This window comes from Carettochelys insculpta, chromosome 21 (assembly GCF_033958435.1).
Source record: "Carettochelys insculpta isolate YL-2023 chromosome 21, ASM3395843v1, whole genome shotgun sequence".
Taxonomy (NCBI): domain Eukaryota; kingdom Metazoa; phylum Chordata; order Testudines; family Carettochelyidae; genus Carettochelys; species Carettochelys insculpta.
Genome location: NC_134157.1, coordinates 25,217,654 through 25,245,145, shown reverse-complemented (window position 1 = coordinate 25,245,145; position 27,492 = coordinate 25,217,654). Strand labels below are relative to the sequence as shown.

General features: G+C 46.1%; 1 long non-coding RNA gene across 2 annotated transcripts in view; it reads left to right on the top strand.

Annotated features, from left to right (window-relative positions):
• Nucleotides 1–27,492, top strand: part of LOC142024022 (uncharacterized) — a 220,636-nt gene that overhangs the window by 28,932 nt on the left and 164,212 nt on the right. For both annotated transcript variants that reach the window (XR_012648367.1, XR_012648366.1), the window contains exon 3: nucleotides 17,814–18,031. This is a non-coding gene — a long non-coding RNA (uncharacterized LOC142024022). The remainder of the gene's footprint in view (nucleotides 1–17,813; nucleotides 18,032–27,492) is intronic.

The window sequence follows — 27,492 nt, the reverse complement described above, 5'->3', positions numbered from 1 at the left end:
ATCCACCATGATCTCATCAAAGTTGCTTTTAGCTGTATCATTGGTTCCTACATGGAGAACTAGGAAGGGGTAATAGTCTACAGGTTTAACAGTTTTTGGCAGGGACTCTGTAATATCCCGGATTCTAGCTCCAGGCAAGCAGCAAACTTGCCGAGATTCTAGGTCCGGGCAGCAAGTGGATGACTCCGTCCCTCTTAGGAGGGAGTCCCCAACCACCACCCATCTTTTTCTCTTAGGGGTGATGGTCATAGAACTCCCATCCCTAGGGCTGCACATCCCGTGCATTAGAAACCGTGGGGACTCTTTCAGATCCAATCCCTGTGAGGTATCAGCCCCAATTATCTCTGCTGTATCACCTGTGGAGAGAGGCTGAAAGCGGTTACTTAACTCCACTGGAACTGGAGAGACCTGAACTGGTTTTTTCCTCCTGGAGGTAACATGCTTCCAGTTCTCCTCCTTGTTTTGGGCAGCCTGCTGTTCCTGCAGTATTATCTGTTGCCTTCTATCCAGAAAGTCTTCACCCTCTCTGGTGGACCTGAGGGTTGATATTTGCACCTCAAGTCCTTTAACCTTCTCTTCTAAAATGGCTGCCAGCTTGCACTTGGTACATAGAAAACCTTTCCTTTCGTTTGGGAGGAAGATAATCATGGCACATGACATGCAGGTCACAACAAGAGACCTCTCACCACCAATGTCAGTGTCCATTTTTTCCCTTTTCAGAGATCCCTTATTTGTTTCTAGTGCTGCCTTGAAGGGCACAAGAGAGACACTGTCTAAGAAAGGGAAAACAGGTATGGGGCTCCTCCTGAAGGTGAACTCCCAGGCAAACTCCCTGTTAGCTGCTCCTATTCGCTGCTCACAGGGTTCACTGGGGCTGCCTTCTTATAGAGCCGCTAGCTGGTTAGGCCCAGCTCAAAGCCTTTGCCTCCCCCACACCTTCCGGCCCAGCCCGCTCCCAACACTCCCCTGGCCCACAGCTCCCACACCCCCCCGGCCTGGCCCGCTCCCAGTGCCCCCGGCCCACAGCTCCTTGTGCACCCCCAGCCCAGCCTGCTCCCAACACTCCCCTGGCCCACACCTCCCCCCCGCATCCTCCCAGGTACCACTGCTGCAGCCCAGAGGAATGAGCCGCCACCTCCTCCACCAGAGCCACCACCAGGTTTTAACTCTCCCTCCCGTTCCTGGCCCCAAACTGCACCCAGCCTTTAATCCTCTCCAACCCCCTCCCAACCCAGGGTTCACTTACCATTCAAAAGCAGCGCCACATGCTGCCACTCTTTCGCTGAGTTAGAAACACTAAGAACCACTCAGGGACTTTAATGTGTATTTAATGGTAATTTAGTGTCCCTCTTACAAGTTTTTGCCTACAAGCAGAAAGTCGGGAACCAATTGTGCTCGTATAGCGAGGGATGAGTGTACAGGGGTCGACTGCCAACCCCATAGAGATTGAGTTTGTATGTGTGTACCAGACATGCAAAATTCAACTCTGGAAGATTGACCCTCACTGGGTCGATCTCCCCAGACGTATAGACACACCCTAAGTTTACGACATAGTCGTAGAGGAAGTACAGCTTCTCTACTTTTCTCAACACCATTCTGATGCTTGTTCCTAATTTCTGCTGATGTGATTTTGTCATACAATTCCATAGTGGGATGAATATTAAATCTGTAATTTAAGAATAAACAAGAAATTGTGACAGTCAAGGGTTTTAAACCAATTAGCCTTGATTTATTTAATATTATAGAAATTATGTAAAAAAATTCTTTGAGTTAGGGTTGTGTTCCTCAGGAAGTTGAATAGTTTCTATTCAGCTAAGTATACCTCTAGCTGTGCAAACCAGCAGAGCACAAAGCTGACACACTGCAACTTCTGCAATACACTGCTTTTCATGTTTGATTATATTTAGATATGTCTAACAAAGGCTCCATTAGCATGTTCCAGTCCTCACCCAACTTACATGGGATTTATGGTATTTCTAAACACAGAAAATAAATGTGTAGAAGCATTAAAATCCTTTAAGCATTTTTTGTCCATCCAGGTCAGGGGTTTCTCACAATACATTTTTGGTAGCCTCAGAGTGTGGCCGCCTACTCTTGCTGGTGGCCTCTCCTAGAGTTTTTCCTAAATATTTAATTAGCATTAGAAAAACATATACATATGCACACATATGTGTCCAAATCATTACAATTTATTTATGTGGGATTTTTTGTGGACTCTATATTAAAAATGAATAGAGACAACTGTACATTTTTACTGGACCTGCACAGAGGAGAAGCATAAATAAAGTTCTTTGCGTGTTCTTGTTTTTCTCCTTTTTGTTAATTTTCTTTTTTGGTTGCTTTCTTTAAGATTTGCTAAAGAGTAAATCTTTTGTGAAAAGTGATGTTAACAAACATCAGATTTCACAGCAGATTTACTCAGTCCCAGCAAGCCAGGTGCCAAATTAAGCCCGGGATGGGCAAGTGGATACAGAGGCAATGGAAGCCAATGATGATGGGGCATTCGGGAGGCAGTGTGGACTAAGAGTGGACTGCTGACAACTTGGCAGTCACCTGGAATATTTGTGTTCATTTTAAAAAGAGGTGGAAAGTTTGGGGCTAGGGACAGGAAAAGTATTGTTACATGTACTTCTTACAGACCTGATTTGTTCAACAGGTTCACTTTGTATGTTGGGTAAAGAGTTCCCTTTGAGAAAGCAAGTCCCGAGTGATTAGAAATGGTTTTCTTGACCTTCAGCAGGTGATCAAGGTATCGATAACATTTCAAACAGCTTTTTAATCAAAGGATTTCCTGTCTTCTCTTGTAATCTTTTCTGAAAGTCGCCTTTGTTACTTGCTGTACTGTTAACTTGATAAAAAATTCTTTCCTACTGAACTAATAGGGCTGATTACCTTAGGAGACTATGCCCTATTGGTTTGTAAGGCAGGTAGAAAACCAGATATTATGTTGCGGTCCAAACTCCTGGAATATTGACCACCGATGTAGCATTAATTTGCACTATTCTCTGAATCAAAGAAAAGAGGAGTAGCTTATTGGAAGGTCTTTTAATAAGTGTTTCTGAAGTGAACTAAGACATTTATCACCTTATTCTCAGCTTAATCCACTAGGAAAAATTGTTTTTTCTGTAAGGTTTATTCACTCCAGATAGAAAGTGGCAAACAGCTTTTTCTCCCTCAGTTGCAAGCAGAAATTACTGATGTTAATTTGCAGAAGACAAAGAGAATGCCAAAATCATGTGTACTATACGGCAACTTTCATACAAATAGTGTCCCTAAGGCTGTGTCTATGGTACAAAACAACTTCAAGGTTGCTTACTTTGAAGTTATACTTTGAAGTAAGCAACTTCAAAATAGAGTGTCTACATCCTCCCTTACTTTGAAGTAGGCTTTCCCCTACTTCAAAGTTAAACATTTACACGCAATTAGCCCCTACTTCGAAGTAAGGGACCAGGAAATGATGCAGGCATGGGGTAGCATGACCAATAAGCCCTTCCAGGCTTGCAGCGAGCTGACCCCTTAAGGGGCCCCTCCCAACATCTCCCACTCTGCACATGCTCAAGGCTGCCAGGCTGCAAGCAGCAACAGAGTATGTGCTGGGGAGAACAGCTGAGTAACACGCCCTCTCCCACCCTCCCCGAGGATAAAGTGTGTCCACCCTGGCCAGCTTGTTGGCCATGCAGGTCGCCCTCGTCTTCCAGTGGCAAGGCTGGGTTGCCTCCTGGAACCCAGTCTGCAGGCCCTGGCCACGGCACTGCTGCCTCTTCCCTGGGCCACCTCAATCCGAAGCCCGTGGGCCTTTGCCACCACCGGCGAGTGGTGGGACTGGCTGGTGCTGGAGACCTGGGATGACAAGTGATGGCTGAGGAACTTCAGAATGACCCAGCAGACATTCAAAGACCTCTGGCACTGGCTCACCCCTGTCCTCCAGCACTCAGACATTTGGATGCGGCCAGCGCTCCCAGTGCAGAAGAGAGTGGCCCTCACCCTGTGGAGTCTGGCCACCCTGACAGCCTCCAGTCCATCAGCCACCAATTCAGCCTCGGCAAAGCCACTGTCAGAACAGTGAAGATTGAGGTATGTCTGGCCCTCACCGTGGACCAACCCTGAGGGGAGGGCTACTGGGCAGGGGACAAGGGGCCCCTGGTGGGCAGGGGGCTTCCCAGTCTGCCATTCGTGGACATGTCTTCCTTCCCCCCTGCAGGTTGTCTGAGCCATCAACAGGGTGTTCATGTCATGAGTCGTGACCCTGAGGGACCTGGACGCCACCCTTGCTGGGTTCACAGACCTGGGCTTCCCCAATTGTTTCCAAGCTGTGGATGGGACTCGTGGCAATCTGGGCTCTGGGCCGCAGTGAGAGCTCCTACGTTAACAGGAAGGGGTACCACTTGGTGGTACTCCAGGCCCTGGTGGACGCAAGGGGCCGTTTCCTGGACATGTACGTGGGGTGTCTGGGCAGGGCTCATGATGCCTGGGTGTTCCAGAATTCATGGCTGGGACACCAGATGCAGGAGGGCACACATGTCCTCTTTTGGGAGCTCCCACTCGGGGACATCATGATGCCCCCCCTGCATCGTGTCCAATGCCACATACCCGCTGCACCCATGGCTCATGAGGGCCTATACCAGATGTACCACGCCAGCCCAGAACACCTTTAACAGTCACCTCAGCCATGCTGGGGCACAGTTGAGCAAGCATTCGGGAGACTGAAGGGGAGGTTTTTCTGCCTCCTCACTAGGCTGGATGTCAGCCTCCCAAATGTCCGCTTAGTCATTACTGCCTGCTGTGCCTGCCACAATCTCATGGAGGGCTGGCAGGAACACTTCATCCAGGGCTGGGTAGCAGACCTGGGGGCCAGGTATGAGCAGCTGCCCGCTATCCCATGCCAAAAGGCACAGAGGGATGGGGTCAGGGTCTGGGAGTCCTTGTACCAGGCCTTCACACAGGGCCTGCCCTGACCTTCCCAGCCACGCACCACACCACTGGCCACCCCACTTCCCCATCTCTCATGTTACCCCCCCGCCCCGCCATCACTCTCCCATCAAGCACCAGGGACATGGGGTTAGGGTGGAAACATCAAACTTTACTATTGGGGGAATAAACTGGTCTTGCAAAACCAAACAGAGCAATGTGTGAAGCTATTTACAGTGCATGGGGGGACGGTCCACAGAAGGGAGGCGGGGGGCTAATTGAAGTGACTGAACTAGGAGGGGAGCTAGGTGGGGGAAGGCTCAGCTGCCCAGGGACGTGGGGGGCTGGGAACTGCATCAGCCACGGCTGCCCCTACCACCCTGGCTGCAGAGTCCCCTGCAGGGCTGCAATGGGGCCAGGACCACAAGGAGGAAGGACTGGGGTGGGGGTGCAACAGGCTCAGCCTCCTCAGGGTGTGCGGGGGATGCCACTGGGGCTGGGCCAGGTGCAGCTGCTTTAGCCAGCACCCACTGAGCCAGTTCCAGCCAGGCGGACGGTGACAGGTCTGCCAGGAGGTGGGTGGCTGCGGGGCAGTGGACAGCTGTGGCTGTAGGCCAGGCTGGCGAGGGTGTGGGTGGTTGGGCGAGGGGGGCAGCCAAGGCCTGGGCTACAGCATCCAGGCTGCTGGCAAGCCCTACCCACATGTCCTGTTCCATCACCAGCTAGTCCCAGAGCACCCCAGTCATCTCTTGCACAACTGCTTGGTTGGTGGTCACCTCCTCCTCCCTCCAGTGCTATCTGCGGGAGGCCCTGCCATGGCCACAGGGGGATGCAGGCTGGGGCGATGGGGCGGCCAACTGGCTCCCTGAAGCTGTGGCCTGCTCCAGTGGGCTGCACCACCTTCCCAATGATGGACCTGTGTAGACAGGAGGGGATGAGGGACAGCCCATAAGTGCTGGGTCCCAACTCTGCTGCGCCCACCCCCTCCCCTGCTGCCTGATGGCCTGTGAGCCCTCTGGGATCCTGGATGCCCAGAGGTTCTTGCTTGGCAAGGGTTGCCCCGTGTTTCCTCCCCCTCCCCTCGTCCCCAGGTGTGTGGGCTGCAGGGCTGTTCCAGGTGGGCCCTGTCCCCGTCCCTGGTGACATCCTGCTCGTCCTGTATGTACCAGCTGTGATGTCCTGGGGGTCAGGTGAGGCTTGGATGGAGGAGGCTTGGCTGGGTGTCCCGGAGGGGAGGGGGATGACAATGGTCCCATCACTGGAGACCTCGTCATCACCCTCGGTCTCAGTAGGCTGCTCCCCACACAGGGGGCTCATGGTGCTGGAGGGGTCTGCCTCATCCTCGCTGTCCGCGGGGCTGGGGGGGAACAGTGGTGTCCACCCTGTGCTCCAGGGTGGCCGCCTCCCTTGGTCGCAGGAGCCTGAGTAGCTCCTGGTTGTGGGGGCAGTGGACAGACCATGCCCCTGACCAGCTGGCAGCATCAAGCAAGGGCCTGGTGGAGTTTTTTTACTTGGATGCTGCTGCTGCTGCCTGTGCGGTTGGGGTGGCCTTGGGCGGTGAGGCTGCTGGCCAGCCGGTCAAAGGCCTCTGCATTCCTCTGCTGGGTGCCAGTTTGCCAAAAGACCTCCTCCTCCCCTTACCGAGCGAGGAGGTCCTTCAGCTCATCCTCAGTCCAGGAGGGTCCCATCCTGGAAAGGCCCTTCCCTGGGTGCTGCTACCCCCCCGGGGGCAGGGAGGTTCTGGCATGCCACCATGGTAGCCAGGAGGTGCGGAGGTGAGCTGGTGCTTTGAGCAGGGGCAGTCCAAGTGGGAGCTTGTGCTGGCCCTGCTTGTGGCACGGTGTCAGCTTCCTGCCTGGGGTTGCCAGGGAGCTGCTTCCTATAAGGCAGCCATTAGGGTCCATACAGCCCTGGCTGGGCTGGCCAGAGTGTCTCCATCCTCCGGGGGGGGTGCACCTCCTTGGCAGACTCCTTACTTCGAAGTAACGACTGCAGAGCATCTACACACACTTAACTTCAAAGTTAAACTTCGAAGTAAGCCACTCTCCATTCCCGGGAGTGGAGTAGTTACTCAAAGTTAGCTCCCTTACTTTGAAGTTAACTTCGAAGTAAGGGAAAGTGTGTGTAGATGCTTTTCATGCTACTTCAAGTAGCAGTTTATTTCAAAGTTAACTTCAAAGTGAGTTTGTAATGTAGATATAGCTTAAATGTTTTAGAGTTCCATAATGCATATTGGCATAGGGGAGAAAATTGATTGGTAAAGTTCAGAAGATACTGATGAGGTAATGAGGCAGAGAGATACAAGGTTGACTCCCAGAGATCTCTCAGAACAGCAGTAGTGAGACTTATGGGCTACGTCTACATGAGCCCCAAACTTCGAAATGGCCACGCAAATGGCCATTTCGAAGTTTACTAATGAAGCGCTGAAATGCATATTCAGTGCTTCATTAGCATGCGGGTGGCCGCGGCACTTCGAAATTGACGTGCCTCGCCACCGCGTGTCTCGTCCCGACGGGGCTCCTTTTCGAAAGGACCCCGCCTACTTCGAAGTCCCCTTATTCCCATGAGCTGATTTTTGGGAAGAAGGGGCCTCCAGAAGGAGGAGTTCCTTCCAGAAGCCCCCTGGGGCCGTGCTTCTACATGGCATTTTGGAGTCCGGAAGAATGGTCTTCCAGACTCCAAATCACGTGACGTTATGCTAACGAGGCATGGGGAATTTGCATCCGTGCCTCATTAGCATCTTTCACTCCGTGTATTAACATTCCACTTCCAAAGGAAGTGGCCTGTGTAGAAACGGTCATCATGATCTTTTACAATATTTATCTTAAGTCTGAGTTTAACATCAGCAACAGTAAAACTATTATAACATTGTCCTAAATTACAGCATTATCTAAATTAGATGGAACTAAAATAGAATTTTATACTACAGAGGCCTCCAGGGCTGGATTAATGCAGGGGTTGTAGGCTGCATCCCAGAGCCCAGGTTAAGGAGAGGGATTCAAAAATTACCAATATGTCTTTTTAAAGCAACTCCCTGATCATAATTAACATGTGCTAAAATCCAATCATGTGCCATTTCTTATTGCTTGGATCTGTGCACTTGCACAAGAGGTTTATAAAAATGTTGTGTGATGGTGTGCCTAGAAAATATGACAGCAGAGCTCAAAAGAGGAAAGCACAGAAGTTAAAAACAATTTTTGAGGAACCGTTGCTAACAAAATACAGCAGTCGATAGGCTATTTCAGTAAACCATCAACAAATGCACCAGATATTAGTAATCTGAACAATAAGTGAATGAGTATCACAGTCCATGCTAAGGAATGTCAGCAGCTACAACTGACAGTCCAGACACAATCAGTCAGCCAGTTTCAGATGTGAGTGAAGTAGCTGCATATGATGGAGGTAAAAACTCAGCTAACTTTGACTCATAGAACACTGATACAGCACACAGAGACCCCAAAAATAAAGCTTACTGATCACAAAAGGACTAGAACTATGTGAAAACAAAAACTGTGATTTTTCAATCTCTGAAAAAACAAAACAAACATCCTAAAAGGTGTTTACAGAAAACCTTCACATGTACACTTCAAAATGGGAAATCTGTACCTGGGACTGTTTTTTGTTTTGTGTGTCAGTTGTTCAAAGATTTGTCCTCTCAAACACAAGCATTTAGTGGTTGTGGATGGAAACACAACACATTTCAAGTAGTTGAGTATCAGAGCAACATTTGTCATAGAAACACAATGCTTACCTGCATTTCTAAAACATAATACAAAGGGCAGATTGATTTGGAATTGACTTTGTTTATTGGAAAGATGTTCTCACATGGGTTGTTGTAGTTAAGTTTCTTATGGAGTATGAGCTTTCTGTCAGAGGAGACAATGAAACTGTTGGATCCCCCAGTAACTGGAATTACTCAAGCACCTTGGACTATTGAGTCAGTTTGAGCCTTTTCTAAATAAACATATTAAAATATGGGAATACTGTTGAAGGAGGGCCTTCATAACTTTCTTCAATGATTTATGACAAATTTATAACTTTTAGGGTACGTCCACACTTGCATTCCTCTTTCAAAAGAGGAATGCAAATGAGGAAAATTGAAAATGCAAATGAGCTATATTTTTGTATATTTAACACCTCATTTGCATATTCTAATTTCAAAAGTGCTTCTTTCAAAAGAAGAAAGCCAGTGTAGATGAAAGCCATGTCCCTTTAATGGAAAGAAGGATTCTTTCGAAGAGGGGGTTTACTTTCAAAAGAGCCGCGCCTACACTGGCTTTCTTCTTTCGAAAGAAGCTCTTTTGAAATTAGAATATGCAAATGAGATGTCATCTGTAAATTTACATCTCATTCACATTTTCAATTTACCTCATTTGCATGCCTCTTCCAAAAGAGGAATGTAAGTGTAGCTGCACCCTTAATGAGATAAAGAGCACTCTCAGAAATAAAGTCAGTTACAGATTGCAAAATACTTTCCATTATCGGAGATTCCACTCTTGATATATCCCACACAGATCAATTTGGGTTTATAATCCACTGTGTGTCGCAAGAGGGGCAGAGTCAAGAGCATTTTCTTAAATTTCTCACAAGTCATACTGGAGATTCACTTCATAATTCAGTTTTGCAAAAGATGGACTTTGACATTGCAAGTTGCAGAGTTCAGTGTTATGACATGCAGAGGTCTGCAATCACGAATTTGGGAGATAAACCCTTTTGTAGAGTGCATACTCTGCACAACTCACACTCAAGTTAGTTGGGATTACATATGTATACTGCTGCTTGGGAACAACTGCTTTGTTCATTTTTTAATTTCTCACTGCCAAATTGTTACTGCAGTATGAGAGCCAAATGACAATAAGTGAATGGAGACTTTCAGATATAATGTGGTCCACAAATACCCAGGCTACAAAAGCACTATGGCTGAATTATGCAAACATTCAGGAATTTCTCTCAAAACTAGCTGACAACACTCTGTCAATGGTCATGAAAATGGACAAGCTGGAAATTGCTTTCTTTTCTATTTCTGGAACATTGTTCTGCAGAGATTTCAAGCAACAAACACCGATCACTTCAGGCTGTTGACCTTGACTTGCCTAATACTGTAAAGTTGGTGGGCTTCTTAAAGGACTGTAGGGCTGGTCTACGAATTCAGCTTGACAGCTTTGAAACCGTGGTGGGACAAACAACACTTCTAGTTTCTCATCATTATAAATTGGAAAAGCACCGTGAAGTGTAAACAGTAACATCTACAAGTGTGGGGAGCCAGACTGTAAGTTGTCAGACTGAGAGAAATTTTGCACAGAGGTTTTCAATGTTGTTAGTGATAAACTTGTTGCACAGTTGCATTGCAGGTATGAAGCATACAAAGAGGTATGCAGCTAATTCAGATTTATGAACAATCTTTGTCTACTTTTTGCATCACAGCTACATGATTCAGCCGTTAAACTACAAAAGAAATGTAGCACCAATTTACAAGAGGATTTTGCAGATGAACTGGTCCAGTTTAGGGTGTTCACAAAAAAAGAGGAAAACAAAACAGCAAAGACACGAATTCATGTTTTAAAAAAATGGAGTCTGCAGTCTGTGTTTTCCAATATAGACATTGCCTTACGAATGATTTTGAGACTGCCAGTAACTTATTGCTGGAGGGGAACGGTCATTTTCAAATCTGGTGCTAATAAAAACCAAGCTGAGATCAATCATGGATGAGATGAGACTGAATATTTTCACTTTAATATCAATAGAGTATGACTTGCTTCACTGACAGGATTTCAGTAACATCAATGAGGATTGCATAGCCCTGAAGACCAGAAAAAAACTAATATAACATCTGTTTTAGGTAAGAAGTAGGCCATTTTGGATTGTGACAAGTCTATTGACAAGTCAACTGTTGTGACCTGCACCACATATGCTATGTTTGTCTTCCTCCTGGAAGACAGAAGGGATTTCATATGTACCATGTGCAAGCTGGTCACCATCTTGGAAGAAGAGGTTAGAGGAATTGAGGTGCAAATATCAACCCTCCAGTCTATCAGAGAAGGTGAACATTTCTTTGATAGAAGGCATCATTTAGTAGTGCAGGCACAGCAGGCTGAGCAACCAATGAGGGCACTATAAACCAAGGAAGAAAACTGGAAGCATGTAACCTCCAGGAGAAGAAAGCCAATTCAGGTATCTCAAATTCCTGGAGAGGTAAGTAACTGCTTTCAAGCTCTCTGCATGGGTGATATGATGGAGAATGCTGCGGAAGAGACCTCTCAGAGAAGGGATCAGAAGAAGACTCCACTGGCTGGAAGGTATGGGATGCATGGTCCTAGCAATGGCAGTTCTGTGACCATCACCCCCAAGAGAAGAAGACGGGTGGTGGAGGTTGGGACTCCCTCCACAGAGTCATCCATCTGCCATCCAGACATGTAATCTCAGGAAGTTTGCTGCTTACCAGGAGCTAGAATCCAGGATGTGACAGAGATACTTCCAAAAATCATCAAACCTGCGGATTACTATCCCTCCTTACTTCTCCATGTAGGAACCAATGACACAGCAAAGAATGACCTTGAGCAGATCACTGCATATTATGTAACTCTGGGAAGGAAGATTAAGGAATATGGAGTGCAAGTGGTGTTCTCATCCATCCTCCCCCTTGATGAAAGGGATCCAGGTAGAGACCGTCGAATCATGGACGTAAATGCGTGGTTGCACAGGTGGTGTCAGAGAGATGGATTTAGTTTCTTCGACTATGGGATTCTGTTTCGAGAACAAGGATTGCTAGGAAATGATGGGATCCACCTAATGAACAGAGGAAAGAACATCTTTGCGGGCAGGCTTGCAAACCTAGTGAGGAGGGCTTTAAATTAGGTTTGTCGAGGGATGGTGACACAAGCCCTGAGGTAAGTGGAGAAGGAAGAAGGTACAACAAAGGAGGACTACTCATTTGTAAGGAGAAGGTTGGCCAATCAGCTTATTTTCTAAGGTGTTTGTACACAAGTGCAAGAAGCCTGGGAAACAAACAGGAAGAATTAGAGGCCCTGGCACAGTCAAAAAGTATGAGGTGATTGGAATAATAGAGACTTGGTGGGATGACTCACATAACTGGAGCACTATCATGGAAGGGTTTAAACTGTTCAGGAAGGACAGGCAGGGGAGAAAAGGAGGAAGAGTTGTAATGTGAGAGAGCAGTATGATTGCTCAGACCTCCAGAATATGGAAGGAGAAAAGCCAGTTGAGTGTCTTTGGGTTAAGCTTAGAAGTGGAAGCAACAGAGGCAATGTTGTGTTTGGTGTCTGCTGTAGGCTGCCAGATCAGGTAGATGAGGTAGAGAAGGATTTCTTCAGACAACTAAAAGTCTTCCAAATCACAGGGCCTGGTTCTCATGGGATACTTTAACCACCCAGACATTTGTTGGGAGACCAATCCAGCAGCACACAGAAAATCCAGGAAGCTTTTGGAGAATGTTGGGGATGAATTCCTGGTACAAGTGGTGAAGGAACCGACCATGGGCTGTGTGCAGCTGGACCTGCTGCTCACGAACAGGGAAGAAATAGTAGGAGAAATAGAAGTGGGTGGCAACCTGAGCTGCAGGAATCATGAGATGGTGGTATTCTGGATTCTGACAAAAGGAAGAGAGGTGAGCAGTAAAATACAGACCCTTAATTTCAGAAGAGCAGACTTCACCTCCCCGAGAGAACTGGTGGGCAGGATACCCTGGGAAGCTAATATGAAGGGGGAAAGGGTTCAAGAGAAGTGGCAGTATTTTAAAGAGGTCTTATTGAAGGCACAGAAACAAACCATTCCTATGCGCAGTAAGAAAAGCAAATATGGTAGGCAAACAGCTTGGCTTACCAGGAATATCCTTGGTCAGCTTAAACTCAAAAAGGATGCATATAAGAAGTGGAAACCTGGACAGATGATGAAGGAGGAGTATAAATAAATGGCTGGAGAATGCCAGGGGGTAATCAGGAAAGCAAAAGCAGAATTGGAAGTGCAGCTAGCAAGGAATCTCAAGGGCAGCAAGAAGTGTTTCTACAGGCATGTTAACAATAAGAGAGTTATCAGGGAGGTTGTGGAGCTGTTACTGGATGAGGGAGGTAACCTGGTGACAGATGATGTGGGAAAGGCTGAAGTACTCAATGCTTTTTTGCCTCGGTCTTCATGGACAAGGTCAGCTTCCTGACTACAGCACTAGGCCATGCAGTATGGGAAGGAGGTGGGCAGTCCTCAGTAGGGAAATAAGAGGTTAAGAGCTATTTAGAAAAGCTAGACGCACATAAATCCTTGGGTCCGGATTTAATTCATCCAAGGGTACTGAGGGAATTGGCCGAGGTCATTGCAGAGCGTTCGGCTATTATTTTTGATAACGTGGAAATTGGGAGAGGTCCCAGATGACTGGAAAAATATAAATATAGTGCCCATGTTTAAGAACAGGAAAGGACAATCCAGGGAACTATAGACCAGTCAGCCTTACCTCAGTCCCCAGAAAAAGCATGGAAGGGCTCCTCAAGGAATCCATTTTGGAGCACTTGGAAGAAGGGAAAGTGATCAAGAGTAGTCAATATGGATTCGCCAAGGGCAAGTCGTGCCTGACCAATCTGATAAGCTTCTATGCTGAGGTAAATGGCTCTATGGACATGGGCAAGTCAATGGATGTTATATACCTTGACTTTAGCAAAGCTTTGGTACAGCCTCCCACAATATTCTTGCCCAGAAGTTAAGGAAGTATGGATTGGATACATGGACTATAAGGCTACTTTGCACTAGCCCCTTCCTTTCAAAAGGGGCATGGTAATGAGCGAGGTCAGAAGATGCTAATGAGGCACTGCCATGAAAATGCAGCACCTCATTAGCATAAGAGCAGCTGTGGTGATTCGAAAGTGCTGCTTTTGAATCGCACGCTGCTCATGTAGATGGGGGCCTTTCAAAAGGACCCCACAGTCTTCTGAAGCCCCTTATTCCTAAAACTAAAATAGGAATAAGGAGCTTTCGAAGATTGGGGGTTCCTTTTGAAAGGCCCCCATCTACACAGGTGGTGCACGATTTGAAAGCAGCACTTTCGAATCACCGTGGTTGCCATTATGCTATTGAGGTACAGCATATTCAGGGTAGCACCTCATTAGCATCTTCCGACCTCACTCATTATCATGCCCCTTTTGAAAGGAAGGAGCTAGTGTAGACACGGCTTAAGATGGATAGAAAGCTGGCTTGACGGACAGGCCCAACTAGTAGTGGTCAATGTCTCAATGTCTGGTTGGTGGTCAGTTTCAAGTGGAGTGCCCCAAGGATCCATTCTAGGGGCAATACTGTTCAACATCTTTATTAATGACCTGGTTGAGGGGATGGATTGTACCCTCAGCAAATTTGCAGATGACACTAAGCTAGGGTTTGGGGTAGGTACATTGGAGGGTAGGGACAGGGTTCAGAGTGACCTAGACAAATAGGAGGATTGGGCCAAAAGAAATTTGATAAGGTTCAACAAGGAAATGTGCAGATTCCTGCACTTGGGATGGAAGAATCCCAAGCACTGTTACAGGCTGGGGACCAAGTGGCTAAGTAGCAGAGCATCAGAAAAGGACCTGTTGATTACAGTGGATGAGAAGGCAGATCTGAGTCAGTTGTGTGCCCTGGTAGCCAAGAAGGCTAATGGCATATTGGGGTGCATTAGGAGAAGCATTTCCAGGAGAACCTATAGAAGTTATTATTCCCCTCTGCTTGGCACTGGTGAGGCCACATCTGGAGAATTGTGTCCAGTTCTGGGCCCTCCTGTATAAAAAAGGATGTAGACACATTGGAGAGGGTGGTGAAGCACTGGAATGCGTTAACGAGAGAGGTAGTGGAATCTACATCCCTCGAGGTTTTTAAGTCTCAGCTTGACAAGGTCCTGGCTGGGATGACTTAGTGGGGATTGATCCTAGGGGGCTGGACTAGATGACCTCCTGAGGTCCCTTCAAGCCCTAGAATTCTGTGATTCTGTGACTGTATGATTTTGAATAAACTTTAACTATATTCTACATGTTTTAAGCCTGAAATGTAACCACAGAACAGCTTTATGTTAATTAAAAAGCTGGTTTAGTATAGTGTTAATAGTCTTGTGTCATAATTATGATAATTTTGTTTTAAATAAGCAAAAATACTTGTACACAGGCCCCCACAAAATCAAATAGCCCTGGGCCCACAGGAGTGTTAATCTGGCCCTTGAGATGCCCCTCTGTTGGATAAAATGATTCTACTGTAAGAGCATCAGGAAGCAGGTTTTGTTTAATATTTAGAAGACAGTGTGAGAGAGCTGCTGAGTATGTTAGGGAGGGGAAATCTGCCAGTGAAGTTTGGAAGAGTGATCCCTGAAGTCAGAACTTAAGGTATAGCTACGTAATAGCTATGTTGTGTTTTCAATGTTTAGTTTGCTGTTTCGGGAGAAAGAACTGATAAAAGCCTGGACTCAAGGGGAGGCTGCCCCCGGCTCCCAGTTTTATGGGTGCCCCACACCAGCCATTTTGTGGATGGGAGGGCCAGGATTACTTGAGGATGGGGCCAGGCTAGTGGATTACCTGGGGCCAGGGATTGCATGCGTGGCAGTAGGAGCAGCAGTGGGTCACTTCCCCTGCCGCTGTCACCATGTGGGCAGCAGAAGCAGCAGCCTGATACGCTCCACAGTGCCATCCTCCCAGCCCACTGCACCTAGCTTCTCTGCAGCGGGCTGGGACAATGGTGAAGTGGAGCAGGTTGCTGCTCCCACCACCTGTGTGGTGAGTAGGATGTGACCGCCTACTTCTGTTATCGCCACTACATGCAAGATCTGAGGGGGCACCTCCCAAGTGACCCCTTGTGGTGCGGCATCTGCCCCAAGCCTCTCCCCTCCATGCCCCCTCTCGACCGCAGCCACTGTTCTGCTGCACCCATGCCTTCAGGCAGAAATGCCACACCACTTTTCATAAGTGCAGGAGTGGTCCCTTTCCACCACTAGAGCAGTGCAGCGTAGGAGCAGTGCCAGCTACTCTAGCTTACACTGCTTTTGGCATGCACTGCTCCGGGGAGATGCAGGACCGCCCCGCAATCCTTGGAAGTGGCATGGTGCTGACAGTGAGTGTGGGGGGAAAGTGGGGGAGTCTGGGCACTGGGTAGTGCATGTGAGCCCTTGTGCATCCCCCACGTATTACCCCTGGCCTTAGGACATGAGGAAGTGCTCAAGAGGCTGCCAGGAAAAGAAAACCAGAATGAGCTCTATCTAGGAAGCACTTAGAATAGCAGCTTCATGAGGAACAGACTGAGACAGAAGAAGAGCTCCGTGTGTGATGGAAGCATCAGAGTTCAGCATGAACTCTTGTATTGTGGTGATGGAATTTATTCTGGGATCCTGAGGATTATTTTGGATTGTGTCTGTGTCTGCTGTTAAACCAACTGGTAGGTTGGGGTGCTGTTAGGTAGGAGAAGGACTGTTTGGAATTTTTAAGAGGCCTTATAGATGGAAATGAGGCAGGATGCTGCGAAACCTCCTTTGGTCATGAGGTTATTGAAGACATGGCTGCCCTGGTACAGAGTATGAGTCTTTGTGAGCGAATCAGCATCATTGTCCTTTTTTGTTTCCTGGGCACTGAGAGATCTGACCACTGACTTAATGAAGAGATAGTCTGTCCAAGATAGTGACTGGGTTGTAACGGACTATGGGAATCCAGGGACACAAAGGAGGAGACAGAAACATAGCTGTTCCATGATGATTCCATTGCAGGATGATTCCTCATTTACAATTACATTTGGAGACCTATTGGGTTGCCATTTTTTATCCACTCAGTGGCTATGTCTACACTAGCTCCTCCCTTTCAAAAGGGGGATGCTAATGAGACACTTTGGGATATGCAAATGAGGCACTGCAATGAATATGCAGCACATCATTAGCATAATGGTAGCCCCGACACTTTGAAAGTGCCGCTTTGGATTGTGCATGACTCGTCTACATGGGGTCCTTTTCGAAAGGACCCTGCACACTTCAAAATCCCCTTCTTCCTATAACCAAACAGCAATAAAGGGATTTCAAAGTGTGAGGGGCCCTTTAGAAAAGGACCCCGTGTAAACAAGCCACACGCAATCAAAAGCGGCACTTTTGAAGTGCTGTGGCTGCCATTATGCTAATGAGGTGCTGCATGTTCATTGCAGCACCTCATTAGCATATCCCAAAGTGTCTTATTTGCATCCCCCTTTCAAAAGGGAGGGGGGCTAGTGTAGACCTAGCCAGTGTGTTTCATGTTAATTTTATATTATTCTAGGTTTTTAATCAAAATGTCATGTGCTACCATGTCAAATACTTTACCAGGTGTCAGGTATATCACATCAATACATTGCTTTTATCAACCAAACTGGTACTTTCACAGGGAAAATCTAGTTAGTTTGACAAGACCTGTTTTCCATAAAAACATGTTGATTTGCATTATTCTCTTTTAATTCTTCATTAAATGAGTCCTGTATCAGTGGTTCCATTATCTTGCGTGGGACAATATCAGGCTGATAGACCTATAATTACTGGGGTCATTCTGCTTTCCTTTTAAAAGGTTGGAACAACATCAACTGTCTTCCGGTATTTGGGAGCTTCCCTAGTGCACGAAGACTTACTGAAAATAAATAGTAACAATATAGCAAGCTCCACAGCCAGTTCTTTTGAAACACTTGGATGCTAGTTATCTAGATCTTGTGATTTAAAAATGTCTAATTTACTAACTTCTGTTTAACATCCTCCAGATATATTAACACAATTGAAAGTGTTATTGTCACCATGTGATGAGATTATATAATCTATTTTCCCCCCCAAAATATAGAACTGAAATATTGATGGTCACTTTGATAGGGTGCAATCACAGAGTCCCCTTGGGATTGTTCCTCCATGTGCTGGTCATTCTGCTGACACCCTTTTTCTTGCTCTCTAGGACTCCTCACCAGCCTGTCCCCGGGTTTCCCGGCAGACAAGGGACAGAGATGGGGTTACTGCCCCTGCTACAGAGCAATGCAGATGCTGAATCACTTCAGATCAAGAAGGACTCTGTTCTAGGGCTCAGCACCAAGGAAACCAACCTCCAAAAGCCATAAATCTCAAATAAATCCATCTTTCTCTTTGTGCAAATTTCTCACAGGGAAAGCTCATAAGGTAAGTCTTTATGAATGAAAGACAGTAGTTGCTTCCCCCTGCCGCCAACCCCAGCCCAGCCAGATAACAATTATTTACATTGTGCCTGATAATTTAAAAGAGTTTTTGTTAAGTACAAAAAGTAGGATATAAGTGGCTGCAAGTGAAAAGGGCCAGATCAATGTAAGTTACTAAATTAAAATTAATAGAAAATGCATAGCTAATTCTAAACCATCAAGAAACTTGTTAAGAACTTGCATTCTTACCTTAAGCAGCTGTTCTTATTTTAGGTATAAGCTTCAAATCAAAATTGATCTTTTACTCTTACTTGGTGCTCCAGCCTTCTCCAAACTCTAAGGATATCCCTTGTAGTGGATGGCCCAGGTACTGCTGAGGCTTTTGTGTGGTCTAGTCCTGGGGTGGCAGTTTTCAATGTTTTCATGTATCAAAAGGGCATGTCATTGTTCCTTATTTAACCTGAACAGAAGGAGTCTATCCCACCCAACAGTTTCAAGGAGGTGATGTGTTTCTCTCTTTCTCAAGTATTAGCTTTTAATCACACAGTGCGGATATTATTTTAAAAAATGGAACATACTTATTTGCTGACGAAAGAGTTCAGTGTCTTTATAAGTAATATGCAACTTCACAGAGAGAAAAGGAAGGTAACTGCCATTTACAATTTTCAGGAGACAGCTGCTAGGGAAGAAATGATTTTGGTCCTGTTGGTATATGGAGACTGTGGTTCATGTCAGGAGGTGATGCACAAAAGCCAGCATCTGGACTTTTGCATCAAGGTTATCCCAAAATACAGTTCAGGATCGTAGCAAATAACATGGGGGGGGGAGGTGAGTGGGGGATGTATGAACAGTACAAAGAAGCAGGGAAAATATTCTGAAAAAGGGAAAGGATAGAGTGGGTGATGAAATGACAAACAGCCACACAAAGCCTCTGGTTTGGCTTGCGTGAACCATTGTATGATTCCCAAAGTTGGAAATGTGATTGTGAAAAGTGAATAATCACCAATGTGACACACATAATAAACATATGGAGCTAAAATGAGCTCAGCCAAGGAGGTTTCCTCTTGGCTTGCCTTACTCTAGTCCTGGCTGCAGTGATATTCTTGTTTCACTGCAGGGATCCCAGACAGTGTCAGGATGGGAGTTGAGCAGAAGACTCAGCACACTAAATGTCATGCACAGTAACTATTCCTTACCCCTCTAAATCGTTTTCACTGGAGTGAAGCCTCAGAACTAGGGTGACTATGTTTCTCTATGCTGAATACAGAATACCTAGTAAAATCACTCATATTAAAGCGACTTCAATGACAGTCAATCAGAACTCTGCAGTGCAAATGTTCAAATTAACATCAAGTTAACTGAGCCCCTGTTAAAATTAAATACTGGATAGCTGGAGTTTTTTATTTACCTTCTTGTCTTTAAGGTTTGCACAGGCACAGCCACACACAAACATACACATATTCCCATATGCCTCTCTCACATGGGGATGAGAGTAATAGACTGACCTGACCCAACCCTTTACCTAATGCTTTCTGTCCTCCATGTCTGTCTGGGCCACTGGACTGGACCCACCTCTCCTGATACCTTGCACCATGTCTTCTCAAGGGAACAGGTGGGGTGCACACAAGATGACGGGTCTTCCTCCCCAGATTTCTGTTGGGGTTCACACCAGAATGTGGCAAGCAGCAGCCTTTCAGCACTGTGTGGGAGAAAAAGGATGGGAGCTACTTCTAGCCAAAGAGGCATCGGGGTAAATATGACCTGGCTTGTATTTTTCTGGAGGTCATCTCTTCCCTCCTGCTCCCCACTCCCTGTATGGCTAGAAACAGCTTGTCTCTTCCTGCCTCCAAAGTGTCCAAAGGCAGCTAACACCTCTGAGCTGCTGTTGGCCTCGGAAGTCACCCAGCTACCTCATGTCCCCTGGCTACAGCACAGGCAGGGAGTGGTTGAGCCTTAAGGAAGTGTTGAGCCCCAAGTCCCAGGGAACATGGCTGCAGGAGCTTCACCAAACTCAGCCAGAAAGGGAGGGTGCATATGGGACATCAGGGGCAGGTGCATAGGGACAGAGCAGCCTGGCACTCCCTGGGGGCAAGACATAGGTGAGGTGCAGCATGAGAAGAGGGTGCTAAGCACTCCTGTCCAGGGATTTGCAGGGTCAGGATGCAAACAAGCTGGAAAAAGCTAAATTCTGGAGTGGGAGGGAAGAAGCTGAGGAGTGGAGAAGCTTTCCCATTGCTGGCTGGCAAGGGGGCTGGGCAGGCGGAGGGAACCTGGCACCCTGCAGGGACTGCACTCATGAGCCAGCAGGGGGAGTGGCTGGTCCTGCACACTGCAGTTTTGCTCAACCACCAGCCTTACAGACTCAGCCCCATCGTCAGCCACTGGACTCCCTCACACTCATCGCTGTTGTGTGGATGGGTGGTGAGCAAGGATCTGGCTGGAGACAGAAACTACCAGTAATGATGGGAGGGGAGAGACAGAAAATGTGACAGTTTTCCATTTTTTTAAGGTAGGGACACAACAATGAGGGCTTTAATCCCGTTTAAAAAAAAGACATCTGGTTACTCAGCGTGGTATGTCTAGGTATAGTTTGCAAGCAATTGTACAATGGACTATTTAGTTCCTGTCATCCTTATGAAAATGTGCCTTGGATCTTTTCTCTAGAATAATGTGGCAGAAATTCTGCATCTCTCTTGGCCTTCCACTTGTACCCTTGCTCAGCGTTTGGTTTGGTGAACAATTGAATAATCAACTACTCAAGCTACACATTCCTGTAAAAAGGTCAACAATACAGATACAATTAATACCTGGCCTTGTAACTCTGGAGCTGTAATTCCATCTCTACGTGTAACAGTATCTGGACACAACAAGATGTCAACAAGATGTTAAACACCTATCAGGGATGGTCTAGAGACTCGGGACAGTGCTTGGCCCTGCTGTGAGGGCCAGGGACTGGACTTGATGACCTCTCGAGGTTCCATCCACTTCTAGTGTTCTATGATTCTGTGAACAAAACAAAGCTCCAACAGCCAAGACCCATCGTTCAAAAGGAGTATATATTTGTTTTCTGTATTCCTGGATTTGTGTTTCAATTGGAGCCCAGACTGGATTCATAAGATAACTCCCTAAAACACTGAGGTGCTCTTGCTGATTCACCTTCCAAAATCACTCCCTGAGGTGACCTGCCATAGATCTCTCAAAATTATAACATTGAGTCAATGACTGAGCACCATGTTAATGAAGCCATCTAGTGGCAGGGTGAAATGAGTGAAAGAGCAGAAAGCTACAAGTATCTCCTGTTTTAATCTTGGGCTCCCTTGTGTTGATGGATACACCTGGGAAGCTCTCTGACATCTTTGATTTCTGGCTTCTCTTGTCTCCATGATCTGTCGTTGGCTAGGCATATGTTTCAGCTGAAAACTGCTTTTTCTATATCTACATTTACCTGAAAAATATTAAACTTATTTTTGGAAATGATTACTGCTCTTATCTATCAGATACGTTGTCAATTAAGAAGTTTTGCATTTGTTATTATATTATTGAAAGAGCCACACCAATGCAGCATGCAGCATTAGACTGCTGCCTTGTAGCACTTTTGTGTAATATTTTGAACAAGCATTTATATAAAACAAAATAGCAGTTATGTAGCACTTGTAAGACTAACAAAATAATTTATTAGGTGGTGAGCTTTTGTGGGACAGACCCATTTCTTCAGATCTGTCCCATGAAAACTCATCACCTAATAAATTATTTTGTTAGTCTTTAAAGTGCTTCATGATGGCTGATTTGTTTTGTTAGAATACCACTCTCTTACTAACCAATCATTTATACAGTGAGAGGATGTGGGTGAAGTAATAGTGACAATTTATGTCTCCCACCAACAGAAGTTTGTCCAATAAACTTACCTGCTTTTCCTTGTCCCTCTAATGTCCTGGGACCAACACAGGGACAACAACTCTATAGACATTTATACAGTAATGTTCTAGTGTCTCAGTATTTCCATTACAGTATCATGCCAGAGGCATTACTTAGGAGCAGGGCCACAGTATCTTACTTGGGTTCTGAACAGGCATACAGTAAAAGACTGTCTTAACCCAAAATAATTTACAGTCTTAATGAAGATAAGCTGTAACTTAGAGGTCTCAAACTCAATTTACCTTAGGTCTAGCATCAGTCCTCAAATCCTCCTAGTGGGCAAACTGGCACTCCCCTCCTACAGGGCTCCAGTCAGAGCTTGGGTTTCTGTGCTTTCCCCTCCCCCACCTCCCTGCATATCTCCCAGGTGACTTAAAACTCACTGTGGGTCCCTGGCACCACCATTGGCAGCATGGCAGGGCTGGAGAGGCTCCTGGCTGCTAGCTCCATGCTGCCCGCATATCTCTGTGGCCAGGGGAAGGTGTGTGCAGAGCCATCCCGTCCATAGCTGTGAGCTGTGAAACTGCTAACTGTGAAACTGCTAACTCATTTTGTGAAAGTGACTCGATATCCCTGATGCCAACTATCCTCATTTGACCACAAGCCTCCTGATAATTGGGGCTTTTATGTTTTTTTCTGGAAAGCCCCAGCTGCATTATAGTACTAGAATTAAGCCAGATCTGGGAACTTCACTACCTGATGCCTCATGCACTGCTATCAGTTTTGATTTCTATGATTTAGTAGAGCAGACTTGTTTGTTGGTGCCTGATATTCGTAGAGAATCCCAGCCTACTTTTTCTTTTCTTTTCTTTTCTTTTCTTTTTTTGAAAGGACAACTTTAGGTCTCATGGTTTGTGGAGAAAAGCTAGAAAACATGCCTGAGTTTAGCCAAAGACTTCAAAACATCAGATGCTAAATAAAATGATCCCCAAGTGTATTTTTATGTGTGATTTCAGAGGCCAGTCTCTTCTGCAGGGTTGGGAGGCTGATTCATGAGTTTTGAATTCTTGTGTTTCACAGTAGAGTACAGCAAGTTGATAATGCCTACTCCTGTGTTCAGGAGTCCAGACAGAGACCAGGATCCTACAAAAGATATGAAACTGAGTCCTCACCCTGATACTCCCATGTTCTCATGATGAGATGTCCTTCTGCACTAACATCTGTGCCCATCATCTGGGATTCTGCTCTGCCCTCCACCCTGTTAACATCCATGTCCTCCTGTTGTATTCCCCCACCAGTACCTGCAGTAACGGAAAGCAAAACACACTAGCCTGGCCTTGCTGCAGAAGTGTATTAACTTGGTTGGCACCTTGGCCAGTTGCGGAAGTACATCAGTGTGGGGGGCTTCCTGGCCAGCACAGATCACATCACAGAGGAGGCAGCCAGCATGGCTTGCCAGATCAAGCAGTGCCCTCTGCATCCGGGAGTATGTGAGTGCTGATAGCTGGCATGCTGCTGGGAGCCATGTGTGCAGACAAGTCCCCATGCACTATTTTCCCTCTCTCTTTCACCACACCCACACCCCTGCTCCAGGCCATGTGGGCCTGATAAAATAACTTTTTCAAACTATTTTGCAGGCTAGTCTGAGGAAGTATTCAGGTCATGGAGGGCCCACAGGCCAGGAATTTGAAACCCTTAGTGCAGGGGTCAGCAAACATTTTATGTCGGATCCTACTTTTTGTTTTTGAAATTAGCACCACCCCCAATCTATCTAATGTAACCCAAACTGCCATTAAAGTGCTGTCTGAAAGGTTTGTGTATTTGGAGTATTTTTATGTCTGTAGTATGTCCACTCATTCTTTGTTGAAGAATGTTTGCAGTCCGTCCTATATACATGTTGTGTGGGCATTGTTGGCACATGCAGGCATATATGATGTTGTTGAGGAACAGGAGAATGTGCTTGTGATTTTGTAATTAACGTGGTTAGGTCCAGTGATGATATCTCCAGAATAGATAAGTGGACAAAGTTGGCAATAGGGTATGTTGCAAGGAAAAGTTCCAGAATTAGTATTACTGTGGTATAGCCTGTGTTTGTTAGTGAGAATCCTCATAAGGTTGGGAGGTTATCTATAGGAAAGAACAGACCTGTCACATAGGGCCTTCTGGAGTGCGGCATCATGATTTAGGATAGGTTGTATGTCTCTCTTAACTCCTCCCCCGGCACACCCCACCCCCCACCATCTCTTTGCTCTTCTGATTTGCCAGCCTTGATGATAATTTTTCTGATTTGTCAACCTTGATAACAGTTTTTGGACCTCTGTGCTTTATATATTGAATCTGTTCTGATAAGGATATGATATGAAGAAGTGGGTCTGTTCCATGAAAGCTCGTCACCTAATAAATTATATTGTTAGTCCTTAAAGTGCTATATGACTGCTTTTTTGTTTTATTAGAGAGATGTTTGCATTGAGTGGCCTAATTATGAGGTTTCCCTGTAGCTGTGAGGATCTGGATTTTCTGTATTCAATAGCACATATTTGTCTCCATGTAATGGTCGTCCATCGATCCAATGATGACAAATCTGTGCAGATCATCTGTTATTGGTCTCATGGTGGGCCCTCTGGTGACTGTATAAGCCAATTCTAGAGGTGCACATTTTGCCGCAGATGGTGCATGGGAAGTTTGCAATCTATGGGCTGTGCATTGCTGATGCTTTGTGACGTCATTCGCGTGCCTCTTGTAGATGCCGGCAGCAGTCTTCCTCAAAGGCAATGCTAGTATTTCTGACTGTTGCACGCCACTGTGTTCTGTCACTGGCGGTGTCCTCAAGGTCCCTAGGTTGATACTGCTGTACTGCAGATTGGCTTTGATGGTATCCTTGTAGCGTTTCCATGGACGACCTATACACCGGATGCCCTGGGAGAGTTCACCATACAGAAGCTGGCGAGGGATTCTGTTGGCATCCATGCGGTTGACATGACTGGTCCAACGTAGTTGTGACTTCATAATCATCATTTCGATGCTTGTCATCTGGGCTGTCTCGAGGACCTCAAGATTGGGTACTTTGTCTTGCTAGCGGATCTTCATGATGTTACGGAGGCAGAGTGTGTGGAATGATTCGAGCTGCTTGATGTGACGCCTATATAGTGTCCATGTTTTGCACCCGTGCAAAAGAGCTGAGAGAACAACAGCTCTGTACACAAGCAGTTTTGTTGACATTTGGATGGTATGGTGGTTTAGAACTTTGACACACAGACAGCCAAGTACCTCGCTCGCTTTGGATATTCGCGCATTGATCTCATTATCCAGTGATCCATCACTGGATATGACACTACCCAGGTATTTAAAGTTCTCCACTACTTGAAGCTGAGTGCCATCAATGGAGATACTCGGGACAGGAGCATTTGATCCAGGTGCAGGTTGATGGAGAACTTCTGTTGTTCCGAGGCTGATAGTTAGTCCGAAAAGTTGTGAGGCGTCAGCAAACTTGTTGACAATGTGCTGAAGATCATTTTCAGTGTGAGCCATAAGGGCACAGTCGTTGGCAAAGAGTGCCTCAGAAAGGAGTTGCTGCACTGTCTTAGTCTTTGCAGTCGGGCAACGGAGGGCGAAAAGTGAACCAGCCTGCCGGTATTTCAAGTATATGCCTCAGTCCAGATCTTTCATTGCATGGTTAAGGACACATGCAAAGAACAGGTTAGATAAGACAGGAGCGAGAACACATCCTTGTTTCATGCCGTTGGTGATGTTGAAGGGGGCTGATGTGGCTTCATCAGACAGTACTTCACCTGTCATGTCGTCATGGAAAAGGCATATAATCTGGACAAATTTTCTTGGGCAGCCAAGTTGTATTAGAATGGTCCAAAGGGCTTCCCTGTTGACAGTATCAAACGCCTTTGTCAGATCTATGAAGACAGCATACAGGTGCATGTTCTGTTCAATGCACTTCTCTTGTATTTGTCTGACAGCAAACACCATATCGTCTGTGCTCCGGCCAGGTCGAAAACCGCATTGACTTTCAGGTACGTTTGCCTCGGAAATACTGGCTGTTAGGAGGTTCAAGACGATGCAGGTGATGATCTTCCCTCCAACGGAGAGGAGGGATATGCCTCTGTAATTTCCACATTCTGCTTCGCTGCCTTTATTCTTGAAAAGGGAGACAATAATAGCATCATGGAGGTCCTAGGGTATGTTTTCATCCTCCCAGATGCTGCTGATCACGCTATGGAACACTGCTAGTGCTGCTGGACTTGCAGCTTTATGTATTTCTGCTGGTATCCTGTCTTTTCCAGGAGCTTTTCCTGAAGTCATCTGGCTAACAGCTTTCATAATCTCATCCATAGTGGGCGGAAAGTCAAGATCTGTCAGGACGGGTTGTTGTGGAATTTCATTGAGGACGTTTATTATTCACGGTCGATGGTCTGTTAAGGAGGTTGCTAAAGTGTTCTCTCCATCTTTCACTGATTCCCTCTTTGTCTTTGACCAGCGTTGTGTTGTCTGATGAGAGCAATGGGGTAGTCCTTGGCTTAGAAGGTCCATAGACAGCCTTCACAGCACTAAAGAACATCTTTGAGTTGTGGGTCTCAGCATAGTGCTCAATTTCTTTGGCTTTGCTTTCCCACCAGCTGTCTTGTATCTGGTGAAGGTCCTTCTGTGTTTTGCTCTGAAGGTGCTTGAAATGGTCCCGTTTGGAGGCTGAGGGGGGGCCATTCTGCCATTCAATAAAGGTGCTAATAATGCCAATATCTGCTAAAGATTCTTTCAAAGGTAGAACTTGCTTTATTAATATGCCAGATTCAGATTCCAGATAGGTTTGGTTGCTGTTGTTATTGGTAACTAATTTTGTTTTCTCTCTTGTCGATACATATCAAATAAGCAGGCAGCACAGTCACCACTACCACAGGGTTGACAACACAGCTGGCATCTTTCACTTACTGGGGATCTTGTGTAGAGATAAAGTATCTGGCTCAGCTCTAGAAGCTGATTAGCCCTTGGATACCTCTTGTGTGGAGGCTGCAGGTGGCTCATTATCTTCTCTCTCTTCATATTGTTCTTTGAAGAATGAACTTAATTAAAAAAATATTTGGCTATTGAGTATTTCCGTTGTGTTTGGGCCTTTGGGGATGCTCCACAGCCACCTGTAAAAGCCTCTGTTCTGATGACCAAGGGTCATGATGCCAGGGTTCAAAGGGGCCAAGGAGGATTATTCATGTGCTACTGGCATGGCAGCTGCAGTCTTCACTTCTGCCACAAAGCCAAGTGCTGACAGTCCAGAAGCTAGTGTCAGTGATTGGGACCTTTTTCTATTCCCCCCTGGCAGGACCTGGCCTGTCCAACATCAAACTGTTGGAAAGCTTCGCTTTCTGGCTTGTTTAAAAGACCCTCTCCCTCTGCTCAAAAAAGTAATGTGTTTCCTTTTAGTAACTGGAAAATGAAAGTGCCATTTCTTTGCTGATGGAAATTGTTTTGACGTGTGATACGCATAATCTCTACAGCCAAACACTTGCAGTATTCCATTTGTGTAATAATGCTGCCAATTGCTCAGCTCTTTAAAAGAAATGGTCTTATTACAGAACAAAATCTTTTAAATGTATTTCTTAAAACTAATGA